Here is a 16,581-nt window from a genome sequence, read left to right as displayed (position 1 = left end):
CCTTCCAACTCTGTAAAGAATCCATTGTTTTCTCACAAATAGAAATGGACTAACAAACATGTTAATCAATAACAGTCTGGCCTGTGGGTTTCCAAATTGCTCCTCTCTGGAACTTTCTTCACTGCCTAGTTATCAGGTATTGCTCTCCTGTACATCTGCAACACTAAACATAGTATATGCGGGTGCCTGAACTGGGTTTCTTTCAGGGGAACAAAAAATCCTGTCACAGGAAAGTCATCCTGCTAAGTTGGCCACTACCAGAGCCAGAGTGAGCCCCTTAATATCTCTGGGTGGCGGTTTTGTCTTAAGTACATCCTCACTAACAACTGAAGAAATTTAAATTAAAGCAATGAGGTGGCATTTCATATTGGCAAATATGTATTTGATTGGCCAAAATGTAAAATATTAACAATGTGCAGGGAATTGGGATTAATTATTACATCTGGGTTTTTTTTTTTTGACAGTTTACTAATATTTATTAAAACTAAATATGAAGGGTGCTTGGTTGGCTCAGGCCATTGAACATCTGACTTTAGATTTAGACTCAGGTTGTGATCCCAAGGTCCAGAAAAAGCCCCGCTTTCCAGCTCTGCCTGAGTATTCTCTCCCTCCCCCTCTGCCCACCCCCGCTTATACATGCATGCATGCGTGTGTGTGTGTGTGCGCACACACACGCTCACTCACTCTAAAATAAATAAATCTTTAAAAAAAACAACTAAAAATGAGCACTCCCTATGACTTAGACACTCTCCATTTCTATCTACAGAATAATTTATGCACATGCATAAGGAGAAATGTTCGAGGATATTTAAACAGTTTTGTTTATAACGGGGAAAGATTAGAAACAACCCATATGTCCATAAAATGAAGGCTGGCTAAATGTATGTGTGGTAAAAATATCAGTAGGTCTAAAAGACATATGGTTGAATTTTAAAAAGCAAGTTGTAAACAGATATATTCAGTATAAAATCATCTATTTAAATATACATTGAATACTGTCAAGTTTCTATGGATATAGTTACATGTATATGTGCATGAGTGTGCAAGCACATATTCCAAAACAGGGAACAGAAACAGAGCTAACCAGGGAGAAGGTGGGGTGACATTCCAAGACTGGGAGTTAGGGGTTGGGAGAAAGGAGAATTTTAGTTTTATCTATAATGGTTGATTTTTTTTTTTTAAAGGAGGATGTAGTTATGTATAGCATCAAATTTAAATTTTTTTTTTTTAAGAAAAGAAAATCTTGTTAAGTGCTGTCAAAAACCTCTGATTCGTTTAGGAAACTTCAAATGTGGTGGCATTATATAGGTATGGCCTGGGACTAAAATGAACATTAAAAACATTTTTCTACATCTACATGTACATAGTGCTGTATCTGTCACTGTCTGGTCAAGATGGTAAAGACTTTAAAAATATTTTCTATTTAAAATGAAGATTGAAAGCAAAGAATAAATATAGCAGCAAATCAACATGAGGTTCCTTTGAACCCTGACATAGTTTTGAGTCTGAAAGATATATGTTACTTCAGTTAAAGACTCAAATACTGGGGAACTCGGGTGGCTCAATCAGTTAACCATCTGCCTTCGGTTTAGGTCAAGATCCCTGAGTCCCAGGATTGAGCCCCAAGGCGATGCCACATCTGGCTCTATTCTCCACAGGGAGTCTGCTTGTCCCTCTCCTTCTGCCCCTCCTCCTGCTCATTCTCCCTCTCTCACACATAAAAAAATAATCTTTTAAAAAAGGCCTGAGTACTAATGTCTAGAGGAACAGGTTGTCTTGTAGTTTCAAACAACAGATGAGTGCTTTTGCTAAGTTTCTGAGACCCTCATGATACAGATGCTGAGTGTAGCTTTAGGCATCTTTCATCAATGCCAAGCCTTCAGAACAGAAAAGAACATGGCTCATTGCCAAATACATTTGCCAAGTCCCAATTTGCAAGCACAATTCAGCTCATTTGCACTTCTATCTTGATCCTGAGTGTTTCTCTATTAAGAAATAATAGAACAATGACATTGTCTCTTGGTTGAAGCGAGCTATGATTTTGGTCACTACCATCCTTAGGGACAAAAATATCCAGAAATATATGTAGATTTCCATTTCCTATTGGGTTAAATGCTCTCCCGTGTTGACCTCTTAGGCCAACTCACTGGGGTGCACCATGAATGCCAAAGTAGTATTTTATCTCAGTAATTTGGTCAAACAAGCATTCATAGCTAGAGGGAAATAGTGCTGTCCTAATTTCTTGAATGAGGATTTTCTAGTGTTCTTTCTTTGAGGGCCTGAATTAATCATCCAATGGATCTCCTATCAATAAAAATGTAGAAGAGACCCCTGCTGTCTGAGATTAGAGTTAAGTATTGAGAATATGTTGTGTTCAGGAACCTCTGATACTCGGATAAAGGACGTATAAAACTCAAAGAGTTGATATGAACCATTGCCAACAGATTGCTAATGGGTGAGACGACAGGGGACATCTGCTGTTTTCCCCTACCCAGACACGATTCCTTTCTTCTGGCAGTGGCATCTTGATTTCCCCTCTCCCACTCTCAGTTCACGAGGTTTAGGTTGGACTGTCCCCACCACCTGGCTCTAGGAGTGCACATGACTCAGATCCTGAGTCAGAGAATTCCATGCTGTTGGTCATGGTCATTGACTCATGATAGACCCTTGATCCAAGCCAGGCTCATGAGAGTCCCTGAAGCACTGTTGAGCTGCTGGGGGAGTTCTGGAGCCTAAGTAGCCCTATCTATGCAGAGGGCCTACCTGAAAACAAAGCCAACGCTTGGAAGAACACGGCCAAAGGAAGTGTCCCGATGGTGTCTCTGAGAACCGAAGCCAGCGCGATGCCTTGAATTTCTGTTATATGCGTCGTTTGGATTTGTCTGTAATTCGAGTGGAGTTTTGGTCTGGACACCAAAAGAATTCTGACTGACAAAACCAGTCATACAATATACTCAGTATTAAGCAAGCCTATACGGACATTACCCTTCTACTCTGCTTACCTGAGTCCTAATTCTTTTTAAGATTTTATTTATTTGTCAGAGAAAGCACACAAACACAAGCAAGGGGAATGGCAGGCAGAGCAGGCAGAGGGAGAAGCAGACTCCCCACTGAGCAAGGAGCCCAATGCGGGACTTGATCCCAGGACACTGGGATCATGACCTGAGCCAAAGGCAGCCACTCAAGTGACTAACCCATCCAGGCGTCCCTACCTGAGTCCTAATTTTGCTTCAAATTCCAGTTACAATATGGTTTTATCTTTCTTCTAAGTCTTCTAGAATCCCACCAGCCCTGAGGTGGGTCTCATCCTCCTTCCTCATCTGAGTTCCTGAAATATTGGCTTTTGTCAGTTACCATCCTGTTTGTTTCTAGTATATTCACATATCCTCTTTCTCCACATTAATGATAATGGATCTCAAGGTTAGGAACCACATGTAATGCACCTCTTTATCGCAGCGACTCGTGGAAGTTAAGGCCTGAAGAAATGTTCATTGATGGCACACATAAAGGGCCACAGCCTCCGTGATCCAGCTTTGTGGTTTCGTCTCCAAGGCCCCCAACATATGCCCATCCCCCCAACCAAACATCCCCTTATCCTGAAGTCACTGAGGCAGAATGGGTTCCATGCTCTGTGCTGCCTTGAATCCCCATTTGCGAGAGGACAGCTCCAGCAGCCGAGCTCCTTAGGGTTCAGTCAGGGCTTGACTACCGTGACACAACTGTTTGGTTTCTTCACCCCATCCCAATGGGGAAATTCAGATGAGCAAGAAGGGAGAGAACAAGCTGAGGAGAAAGGAGAGTCCCAGTGAGTAATCCCCACCCAAACGAGGGGAAAGCCTGTGCTGTGAACCTGCGCCCGAGGAAAACCAGTGAGATGAAGTTTTGCTGCATCATAAGTACATGTTAGAGCAAACACACAGATTCGCCAGGTACAGGCCCTGAAATAAATTACACAGGACTTGTAAGGAACAGGATCTGGGCGGGTGAGAATTTTAATAGCAACACAAAGTATGACTCAGGCCTTGGCTCTGCCCCTCAGGGCCTTCCAACTCTCTGACCTTGGTTTCATCATTGCTTCTGCTGGCTAGACTGGAAAAGGCCTCCACAGAGGGAGGCGTATTTACATTCCCTTTCGTCCAGCTTCTCTGTGTGAATGGTGCGAAAGTCACACAAGGCAACCTCTACCAAAGAGAGAAAATGAGTTTTTAAAAGGTTTTCCGGTGGGGGGTGGGCTAGATGGGGGTTGGGTGTTAAGGAGGACACGTGTTGTGTTGAGTGCTGGGGGTTATATGTCAGTGATGAATCCCTAGTCTGTTCCTGAAACCAGTATTATGCTATATTTTAACTAACAAGAATTTAAATAAAAAATGTGGGGGAAAAAGGAAAATAAAAACATTTTAAAACTTTTTTTTTTTTTTTGGAGAGAGAGAGAGCGCACAAGCAAGGGGTGAGGGGAAGGGCAGAGGGAGGGAGAGGAAGAGAGAGAATCCCAAGCAGGCTCCACACAGTCAGCGCGGAGCCCGACACAGAGCTCCATCCCGCAACCCTGAGACCATGACCTGAGCTGAAATCAAGAGCTGGGCGCTTCACCAACTGGGCCACCAGGCTCCCCTAAAATAAAAATGTTTTATTTTATTATTTTTTTAAGACTTTATTTATTCAACAGAGAGAGAGAGAGAGAGATTACAACAGAGAGAGAGAGAGAGATTACACCAGGCACAGAGGCAGGCAGAGAGAGGGGGGTGGAAGCAGGCTCCCCAGGGAGCCCGATTCAGGACTCCATCCCAGGACCCTGAGATCATGACCTGAGCCAAAGGCAGACGCTTAATTGACTGAACCACCCAGGCGCCCTAATAAAAACGTTTTAAAGAAAACAGTTAACAAGTGGGAACATTCAGGGTGTAGAAGTCAGCAAGAGGGGCGTGTTTCAGTAGCTATTGCCGTCACAGATTTACGAAGGGACTCCCCTTTGTAGAATTTCTCAAGCACTAACAGGATAGTCATCCTCTCCTGAGCATGTGTAGTGGGCCCAGCATCACACTAAGCACTTCACAAACGCCCCTCCACTCAACACTTTCCCCAGCTATTAATTACATTGTTTCAGAATTCTGGTTTTACACATGGGGAGGCTGAGGCTGTGAGAGAGAGTAATAGCGGTTCTAAGACTGAAACAGTCCTAGAGCTCAGAATCCTCTTACACCATCCTTTGAACTGCTCCATAGTATTTACTGTGCGTATTTACTTCGTGAAATAAATGGTACCCAGAGAAACTGCTTTTCTCTTTTCTTGGCAGAAAATCTTACGGAAGATGCACCATAAAATGACAAAAGTCCAGCTTGCTAAGGACCTCCAGTGCCCAGTGGGTAAATGATGGCCTTAGTTACTTGCACAGGGCAGCCTAAATTCCCAGCTCCCAGTACGTATCCATCCTGGCTCCCTGTGCCTCCTTTCATGGAACTTGCTGTGAGTAGCCTGTTGTTTCCACTGACAACAAAACAGAGGGGGATGGGGGACAAGCCATCAGACATAAAGAATTGAGCTCTGAAAAGCAAGGTGCTCAGAAAGGACAGAACCAAGAAATGTCACATACATTCAAATGACAGAGGTGAGCCTAAGGTCCACCACGCAAAATAGGCGTCAAATAGCACTTTTGCTTGGGAATGGAGCCAAACAAGAGAGACCCGTTCTTTCCACTTAGATATATACACATTTAGTCCCCAAGATTGTAGTTTTAGTTCTGGAGAAGAGCATGATGTCTTTGTATTCACCCCAGCTGGACTTGGAGACCCTGTGAGGTATAAGCCACTTAGGAAAGGCTGTGCGAAACAGAAGCTCCAGGCTTCCAGTACCTTCAGAAAGGCAACTCACATAGCTGGATCATCCCTCTCCCCTTTCCCCATGCCCCATCAAATCCAAGTAGCATGTAATAGGAATCGGGGCCTGCCAGACTGACAATGACACAGACACGGGCACTTTGCCTTATCCTGTTGGGGCTCGTCAGGGAATACCAGCTGCCTGGGAGCATGCCCAGCAAGCCCGGCCATGGACGTCTGTCCCACAGCTCTCCACTGCAACTTGGCTGGGAGCAGATCACCTTTGTGAGCCCCTGAGCACAGGTCCTCAATTAGAGTTGCACATTTTCTCATTATTCTTAGCACCAGGCTTGAGGACTCCAAGCCAAGAGAAGAACCCATCCTGCTCCTAAGACTTGTGTTACCAACTCCTAATTCCTATGTTTCTGGGTCCCTACCCTAGTGGCTGGACATTTCACAAAGAGGAAGAAGCAGGAACAGATTATCCCGGAATCATCATTTCCTTCACTTTCTGCAGAAGTAAGAAAGTGATCACAGGGCGCGAGGTCCTCAAAATGTGCCTAAGATTTTTTTTTTTCTGATCTTCCATCTCATCAGTTGCCTACCAAGGAGGTAAGATCACTCACATTTTAATTTTCTGGACAGTATTTGCTCTCAGCTTGTGGTTCTTTCTGCGGGCTCCACTGGCATCATTTTTCTGCGCTTGAAAAAAAGAGAGTGGTGACACAAATCTGCCCTCTAGTGGGCAATGAGAAGCACTTAAAGCGTAAAAAAAACCAAACCAAACCAAAACAAAAAAACTCCCAGAGAAGCCGGATGCTTAAAGTTTTACTGCAGTTCCCAAAACTGACCAGCAGATTGAGATTTTGCCAACGCTGCTCAGATTGAATATGCAGACCACGTCTACAAAAGTTGACTTGTAACTCTAGAAGCGTAATGGGTTGTGGGAAAATAGAGAAATTACATCAAGAAGTGGGAAATCAGGGGTGCTTGGGTGGCTCAGCGGGTTACAGCCTCTGCCTTCGGCTCAGGTCATGATCCCAGCCAGGGTCCTGGGATGAGCCCCACATAAGGCTCTCTGCTTGGCGGGGAGCCTGCTTCCTTCTCTCTCCCTCTCTGCCTGCCTCTCTGCATACTTGGGATCTCTGTCTGTCAAATAAATAAATAAAATCTTAAAAAAAAAAAAAAAAAGAAGTGGGAAATCAGGGGCACCTGGGTGGCTCAGTGGATTAAGCCTCTGCTTTCGGCTCAGGTCATGATCCTAGGGTCCTGGGATTGAGCCCTGCATTGGGCTCTCTGCTCAGCAGGGAGCCTGCTTCCCTTCATCTCTGCCAGCCTCTCTGCCTACTTGTGATCTGTCAAATAAATAAATAAAATCTTAAAAAAAAGAAAAGGAAGTGGGAAATCACTGAGCTTGGAATCAGCTTTGCGGACACTGAAGTGTCATGTGACTTTTAGATCACTCAACTATCAGTGATCTCCTCGGTCCAATTGATAATAGTACCTATATTGTGAGAATGAAGGACATTCTGGAACACATGATTTGTGCTAAGATTGCACTTCATGGACCCATCCCATGGCACAGTCTTTAAGCACTGAGATTCAGCAGCCTGAATGCCTGGGTTGAAACTTCAGCTCTGCCATTTGCTGGATAAATGATCTGGGCATGTTTTCTGACCCTCTGTACATCAGTGCCTCCTGTTACATGAGGATCACATACTTTGCTCATAGGGTCATTCTGAGCAATAAGTGAATCAATGTTTGCAAAGTGGTTACACAGTATCTAACATGATATTTGCAAATACTTGTTTAAAATTCAGTATATTCCACAGTCAAACTAAAAAGGGTATGTTGACCACCTATGAATGTGTGCACAGAGTTAGAGGTACAAGACTGTTTACAATCCTGTCCCAGAATAGCAGTAAAAATAGCAAAGATTTATTAAGCACTTACAAGGTGGCAGGCTTAGAACTATGTATTTCTTTGTTTAATATTAATATTAAAGAGCAGCTAGAAACAAAACAGTGCACACTGTATGATTCATTTATATGAAGTTGTGGAAAGTTAAAAGGATGGAACACAAATTAGTGGATGCCTTAGGCCAGGGCGTAGAGATTGGGTTTGGACCAGTAAAAGACACAAAGATACCTTCTGAGATCAGAGAAATGTTTTATGCTATACATTTGTTAAGACTCATTCAACTGCATACTTAAAATGTGTTCATTTTATTTATGTAAATTTTACTCCAGTAAAGTTAGTTTAAAAAAAAAAAAAAAGAAACCTGAGAAACATCAATAAATTGAAATGTAGGAATTTAGCTGAGTCTAGAAGGAAGGTTAAAAAAATATTTGAGACAATCAGATACTTATAAGAAAATCTGTGGCCTTAAATGTTTTTATCAGTAAAAATTATAAAGTGAAAATAATGAACTAAATAGGCATAAGAAACTACAAATTGTATAAGCCCCTGATCAAGAGAATTTAATAAAAAATAAAATTAGGGCTTAATTAAACAGAAGAACCAAACACTGATTTTTAAAAAGAAAAATATATATAACTCTAAAAAACCATGGGAAAACAGAGAACAAATACAAATATACAACATTAGAAATTATTTTTAAAAAACTATAAACACAGGCATATCTGAATATAAAATGGTTATAAGAGAATACTAAAAGAAGTGAATGATTTTTAACAGAACAGCACTACAGGTAACCCAAAGAAAGGCAAATATTTTGAAGCAATTTTTAAAAGAATAGCATACAAATATGCTGATCAGTAAACAGCCAGCGCCTCCCAGATGCCCCCAACTGCCACAGCTTCTTCCCTAGGGACCCCCTAGAAACCCTCCAAAATAAATACACACACACACACACACACACACACACACACACACACACAAATACAATTCATCAATCAAAGGGTTAATGGTTAGCATAGTGGTGGGCCACCATCTCTAAAGCTGGTGTCCATTTTGTTGGTCAGCATGTGCCTTATCATATTATACTACTTGCAAAAGAACAACCTTTTAATAACAATCTGAACCCAGAATGTAGTTCCATTTTACATATAAGAACAAAAGTAGCATTATTCTGATGCCAAAAATCAGATAAGGACTCCACTAAAAATGAGAACTTACAGGCCAATATACCTGATGAACACAGGTGCGAAAATTCTCAGTAAATACTGGCAAACCGAATCTAATAATACATTTTAAAAAGCATTCACCATGATCAAGTGGGATTTATTCCTGAGTTGCAAGGGTTGTTCAAATTGGTCAACGTGAAACACCATATTAATAAAGAAAATTAGAAGAATCATATGATCATTTCAATAGGGCCAGAAAAAACATGTGACAAAGTACAACATCCATTCATGATAAACCCCCCCCAATAAAGTGGGGTTAGAGGGAACATACCTCAACATAATAAAGGCCATATACAAAAAACCCACAGCTGACATCATCTTCAATGAGAGCTTTTCCTCTATGGTCTACTCTCACCACTGTTATTTAATGTAGTATTAGAAGTCTTAGCCACAGCAGTCAGACAACAAAAGGAAATAAAAAGCATCCATTTTGGTAAGGAAGAAGTAAAACTTCTAACATTTGCAGATGATATGATTTTTTTTTCTTTTCAACTCCATTCTGGGTTGATTCTTTTTTAATTGTGATTAACTGTGATTCAGATGATATGGCATTCTATGCAGAAAATGCAAAAAACTGCTAGAACTGATAAGCGAATTCAGTAAAGTCGCAGGATATAAAACAAACAGACAGAAATCTGTTCCATTTCTATACACCAATAAAGAAGCAGCAGAAAGAAATTTAGGAATCAATCCCAATTACCATTCCACCAAAACAACAGGAGACCTGGGAATAAACCTAACCAAAGAGGTGAATGACCACTACTCTAAGAACTATATGACACTGATAGAAGAAACTGAAGATGACACAAATAATGGAAAGACACTCCAATCTGATGGACTGGAATAACAAATATTGTTAAAATGTCTATACGACCCAAAGCCATCTACACATTTCAAACAATCCCTATCAAAACACTACCAGCAGTTTTCACAGAGCTGAAACAAACAATTTTAAAATCTGTGTGGAACCACAAAAAACTCCAAAGAGCCAAAGCAACCTTGAAAAAGGGAAGCAAAGCCAGAGGCATCACAGTTTCCAACTTTAAGTTGTATTACAAAGCTGTAGTGATCAAAACAGTATGGTACTGGCACAAAAACAGACATATAGATCAATGAAACAGAATAGAGAGCCCAGAAATGGACCCTTGACTCTATGGTCAACTAATCTTCGACAAAGCAGGAAAGAATGTCCAATGGAAGAAAGACAATCTCTTCAACAAATGGTGTTGGGAAAACTGGACAGCCACATGCAGAAGGAAACTGCACCACTTTCTTAAACCATACACAAAAATAAACTCAAAATGCATGAAAGACCTAAATGTGAGACATGAAGCCGTAAAAATCCTAGAAAAGAACACAGGCAGTAACCTCTTTGACATTGGGCATAGCAACTTCTTTCTAGATATACATCCCGAGGCAAGGGAAACAAAAGCAAAAATACACTATTTGGACTTCTTCAAAATAAAAAACTTCTGCACAGCAAGGAAACAATCAACAAAACTAAAAGGCAGCCTAGAGAATGGAAGAAGATATTTGCAAATGACCTCTCATAAAGGGTTAGTATCCAAAATATATAAAAACACTTATAAAACTTAACACCACAAAAATGAATAATCAAATTTAAAAATGAGCAGAAGACATGAATAGACATTTTTCCAAAGAAGATATACCATTGGCCAACAGACACATGAAAAGATGACCAGTATGCCTGGGTATCTCAGTCAGTTAACATCTGCCTTTGGCTCAGATCATAATTCCAGGGTCCTAGGATGGAGCCTCACAGTCGGTCTCCTCGCTCAGCAGGGAGACCACTTCTCCCTCCCCCTCTGCCTACCTCTCCCCTTGTTTGTGCTCTCTCTCAAATGAATAAATAAAACCTTTAAAAAAGAAAAGATGCTCAATATCATTGATCATCAGGGAAATGCAAATCAAAACTACAGTGAGATACTATCTCACACCTGTCAGAATGTCGAAAATCAAGAACACGAGAAACAACAGGTGTTGCTGAGGATGTGGGGAAAGGGGAATCCTCTTGCACCATTGGTGGGAATGCAAACCAGTGCAGGCACTGTGGAAAATAATATGGACGTTCCTCAGTGTGTGAACCTGGCGATTCACAGACCTGTACCCCTGGGGATAAAAATATATGTTTATAAAAAATAAAAAAAATTATTAAAAAAAATGGAAGTTCCTCAAAAGGTTAAAAATAGAATTATCCTATGATCCAACAAATGCACTACCAGGTACTCACACAAAGAATACAAACATACTAATTAAAAGGGATACATGCACCCCAATGTTTATAGTAACATTATATACAATAGCCAAGTTTTGGAAGCACTCCAAGTGTCCATTGACTGGTGAATGGATAAAGAGAATATGATAAATATATATAAGGAATATTACTCGATCATAAAAAAGGAATGTACTCTTGCCATTTGCAAGAATGTGGATGGAGCTAGAGAGGATTATTCCAAGTGAAGTAAGTCAGTTAAAGACAAATATCATGTAATTGCATTCATATATGGAATTTAAGAAACAAAACAAATGAGCAAAGGGGGAAACCCCCCTTTTTTTTTCCCTCTCTGAGGGAGGGGCAAACCAAGAAACAGACTTCTCAATTATAGAGAACAAATTGGTGGTTACCAGAGGGTAGGGTAGGGGTAGGGGGATGTGTTAAACAGGTGATGGGGATTCAGGAGTGCACTTAAAAAAATATTTTATTTATTTTGATAGGCAGAGATCACAAATAGGCAGAGAGACAGGCAGATAAAGAGGAGGAAGCAGGCTCCCCGCCGAGCAGAAAGCCCAACACGGGACTTAATCCCAGGACCCCGAGACCACCACCCAAGTCGAAAGCAAGGGCCTCAACGCACTGAGCCTCGCAGGTGCCCCCAGGAGCGCACTTCTGATGGGGATTCAGGAGTGCACCAAGTGTTACCTGGAAGTGTTGAATCACTGTATTGTATATCTGAAACTTATATTACACGTATGTTAACTAACTGGAAATTTTTTTAAAGATTTTATTTATTTATTTGACAGAGAGAGATCACAAGTAGGCAGAGAGGCAGGCAGAGAGAGAGAGGGGGACGCAGACTCCCCACTGAGCAGAGAGCCTGATGTGGGTCCATGATCCCAGGATCCTGGGATCATGACCTGAGCTGAAGGCAGAGGCTTTAACCCACTGAGCCACCCAGGCACCCCAACTAACTGGAATTTAAGTAAGGACTTAAATAGAAAAGAAAATACTAGAGGTGCCTGTGTGGCTCAGTCTGCTAAGCATCTGCCTTCTGCTCAGGTCATAATCCCGGGATCCTGGGATTGAACCCTGCACCGGGTGCCTTGTTTGGCAGGGGAGGCTGCTTCTCCCTCTCCCTCTGCCCCTCCTCCCATTTGTGCGCGCGTGCTCGCTCTCTCTCTCTCTCAAATAAATAAATAGAATCCTGAAAAAAGAGAAAATACTAGATTCATAAATGCAGATAAAGCACAAGTATTATATAAAAACAACCCCCCCATCAAATAGCATGGTTCTAATAATAACTGAATGTATAGACACACAATTATCATTTAAATAAACAGAAGATTGTATTTTGTTTGGATCGAAATGTCAGTAGGAGTTGTTTTTTATTTCAACTTCATGATATTTGAATCACCAGCCCATCCACAAAAGTCAGTCTACATTTTATATATGTATAGTCATGGAATTTCTACATGTAGTTAAATTTTTTTTAAAGATTTTTATTTATTTATGTGAGAGAGAGAGAGAGAACATAGAAGGAGAGTGAGAGCAAAAAGCAGACTCCCTGATGAGCAGGGAGCCCAATGCGCAGCTTGATCCCAGGACCCTGAGATCATTACCCAAGCCAAAGGCAGACGATTAACCGACTGCGCCACCCAGGCACCCCTGTAGTTAAATATTTAACTACTCATATTTTCTAGTAGATTTGTACTCTCACACTCTTGTCAATGTATCATTTTATTATGAATTACTTTTTAAATGTCTCCTTTATACTTCAGGTGATCATATTCACTTCATAAAATTGTGAACATAGGCAGTATACTATTTATGAATTTTATTTCAGGATAATAGAGGCGGTGCTATGAATTGAATTGTGTCCTTCCTCCCAAATACAGTTGTTGAAGACTTCAACCCCAATGTGATGGTGTTGAAATGAGGCCGTTTGGAAAGGGTTAGGGTGACAGGAGTCATGGGGTAGGGGCTGTCATGATAGGATTAGTGCCCCTTTAAGAAGAGATGGAAGAGATCCCAGCCTGTTCTCTTTCCCTTCACACAGGCACTGAGGAAAGGCCATGTGAGCTCCCGGTGAGGGGATGGCTACCTACCAGCACCCACGTTGCCAGCACCTTGGCCTTGGCCTTCCAGCCTCCAGTACTATATAAATTAAGTTCTGTTGTTTCAGCCACTCAGTCTGTGGTATTTCATTATGACAGCATGATCAGATTAATACAGGGGATGTTATGGAATGTTCTTAATGAAGGCAACGGAGCTTTAGGACTAATGGGATCAGGAGCACTGATATCATACCCAAGTTATTCTGACAAGAAGTCCATTCAAGGAGAAATTTTTCATTTTTTGAAACCTGGCATCCATTCTGGTCTTTCTCATGTGCATACTTTTTACTCTAGTGCATTGTGTCTGGATTACTTGACCTCCCAACTGGAAAGTTGACAAGACCGATATCCTTTCATTGCCCTCATATTGCCGAGTGTAAGTAAGAAAGCCAAGCTCAGCCAGTTGCAATTGTCTTCCATGATTTCGAACCTTGAAAAGACTATGTATAAATGGATGAAAATATCAAGTAATGCCCTAGTGTCAAGCATGGTTCCTCAGCTTTTGTCAACCCCCCGTCAATAAATTCTCCCTGTGGTTTAAGGAGACATTGTTTTAGAGAACCCACCTAAAGTAGTAAGAACAGAAAACAAAATCAGTATTATGTATAATAGAAATAAAGACACAAGATCTCCTTTATTTGTTGATGGCATGATGACTATCGAAACACCAAGAAACTTTATTATAAAGTTTTAGTGTAAACTAGAGAATTGGGTAAAAGAGCTGAATACAAGTTGCATAAGGAAAAATCAAGAGCTTAAAAAATATCATTAATAAATTTTAAAATGAAAAATAAAAAACTTCCTCATTCATGATTAATTGATATAATACATAAGAATAAGTTCTCAGCAACAAATTAGAATCTATAAAAAGAAAAGCACAACATATTTTTAAAAGATATAAAATATCACTTCAGTAAGTAGGCATACCATCCTGGCTAGAAATGCTTAGTATCTCAAAAATATAAATTTGATCCAAATTAATATAACCAAGAGTCACAACCTTTTTTTTTTCTTGAGTGAGCACACAAAGGTGTAAAACTTCTAGAGATTAATATCCCCCCCCCCCCCATTCCATGGCTTGTCTTTTTACTCTCTTAGCAATGCCTTTCAAAGAGCAGAAGTTCTGGGATCCCTGGGTGGCTCAGTGAGTGAAGCGGCTGCCTTCAGCTTGGGTCATGATCCCAGGGTCCTGGGATGGAGTCCTACATTGGGCTCCTTGCTCAGCAGGGACTCTGCTTCTCTCTCTGCCTCTGCCTGCCATTCTGCCTACTTGTGCTTCCTGTCTGATAGATAAATAAAGTCTTAAAAAAAAAAGATAGAGAGAGAGAGAGAGAGAGAAGTTCTTACTTTTTTTTAAATTTTTTTTTTTTTTAAGATTTTACTTATTCATTTGACAGAGAGAGACACACAGCAAGAGAGGGACCACAAACAGGGGGAGTTGGAAAGGGAGAAGCAGGCTTCCTGCCAAGCAGAGAGCCCGATGTGGGGCTCAATCCCAAGAACCCTCGGATCATGACCTGAGCCAAAGGCAGATGCTTAACAACTGAGCCATCCAGGTGCCCCAGTTCTTAGTTTTGATAAAGTCCAATGTACCAGTATTTTTTTCTAAAAATAGTACATTTGATGTCAGACCTTAGAAGTCTTCGCTTGACCAAGATCACAAAGCTTTTCTACTATGTATTCTGTAAATGCTGTAATACTAGGTTTTATGGGTAAGTCTATTATCCATTATGAACAGATACTTAAATACAGTGTGAAACATAGATTGCATATGATTATCCAAGTATCCTAGCACCTTTTAAGAAGACTACCCTCCGTCCACTGGATTGTTTTGCACTGTCGTTGAAAGTCAGGTATCAGTTGTGAAAACCTATCTAAACACCCTACTGAATTCCACTGGTCTACCTTTCTGGCTTTATGCCAACTGTATGTGTACATATACATATACATATACATATGTATCTATACACAAACTGACTTGGTTAGTGCAGTTTTATAAAAAACCTTAAAGACAAAATCCCTTTTTTTCAAGTTTTTTGGCTATTCTAAGTTTTTTCCACTTCCAAAGGAATTTTAGAATCAGCTTGTCAATTTAAAAGAAAAAAAAAAAGCCTGCCCAATTTATGTATCAATTTGGGAAAATTAACTTTTTAACAATATTGAGCCTTTTGATATGAACACAATATATCTCCCTGTTTATTTAGGCCTTCTTTAAGTTTTCTCATCACCGTTTTATAGTTTTTAAAGCATAGGGTCTTATACATCTTTTGTCAGTTCTATATCTAAGAATTTCGTATTTTTGATACTATGTATAAATAGTATTTATTTTTATTTTTTTTTAAAGATTTTATTTATTTATTTGACAGAGAGAAATCACAAGTAGACGGAGAGGCAGGCAGAGAGAGAGAGAGGGAAGCAGGCTCCCTGCCGAGCAGAGAGCCCGATGTGGAACTCCATACCAGGACCCTGAGATCATGACCTGAGCCGAAGGCAGCGGCTTAACCCATTGCTCCACCCAGGCGCCCCAGTGTAAGTAGTATTTTTAATTCAATTTCTGAGTGTTGCTAGTATGTAAAAAATACAATAAACTTGTGTGTACTGATCATTTATCCTACAACTTTATTGAAATAACATATTAGTTTTAATGACCATAGAATTTTTGTCTATTTATGATCATGTTATCTGCAAACAAAAACAGATTGGCTTCAACCTTTCTAACCTGGGAGGCTTTTATTGATTTTTCTTCTTTCTTACACTGTTTTAGAACCTCCAGTATCACACTGAGTAGAAACAGTGAGAGGAAACATTGTTCCTGATCTGGTGGAGAATATATTCTTATTTTTGCTATTAAGTATGATGTTCCTTCTGGGTTTTTCATGGATGTCCTGTAATACGGTTGAGGAAATTCAGTTCTATTTCAAGATTGCCGAGAGGTTTTGCCAAGAATGAATATCAGATTTTATCAAATGCTTTTTCTTCATCTATGAAGACAATCATAGTTTTTCATTTTTAGTCTAAAACCATGATAATTTCATTGATGGGGGGGTCATTGATTTTTTTTTTAATGTTACCAAAACCTGGGATAAGTCTTTGTTATTAGATTCATAAACACCTAGGATTATTATGACCTACTGATAAATTTCATTATCATTATGAAATAATCTGCTTTATTCTTTACTCTAAAGTCTACTGTGATATTAATATAGCCACTCCAGATTACTTTGATTAGTATTAGCACATATATCTCTTTAATATTTTACATTTTAACC

The sequence above is a fragment of the Mustela erminea genome, chromosome 1, assembly GCF_009829155.1.
Source record: "Mustela erminea isolate mMusErm1 chromosome 1, mMusErm1.Pri, whole genome shotgun sequence".
Lineage (NCBI taxonomy): Eukaryota > Metazoa > Chordata > Mammalia > Carnivora > Mustelidae > Mustela > Mustela erminea.
The sequence above is the reverse complement of the archived record's forward strand: the minus strand, read 5'-3'. Positions refer to the sequence as shown.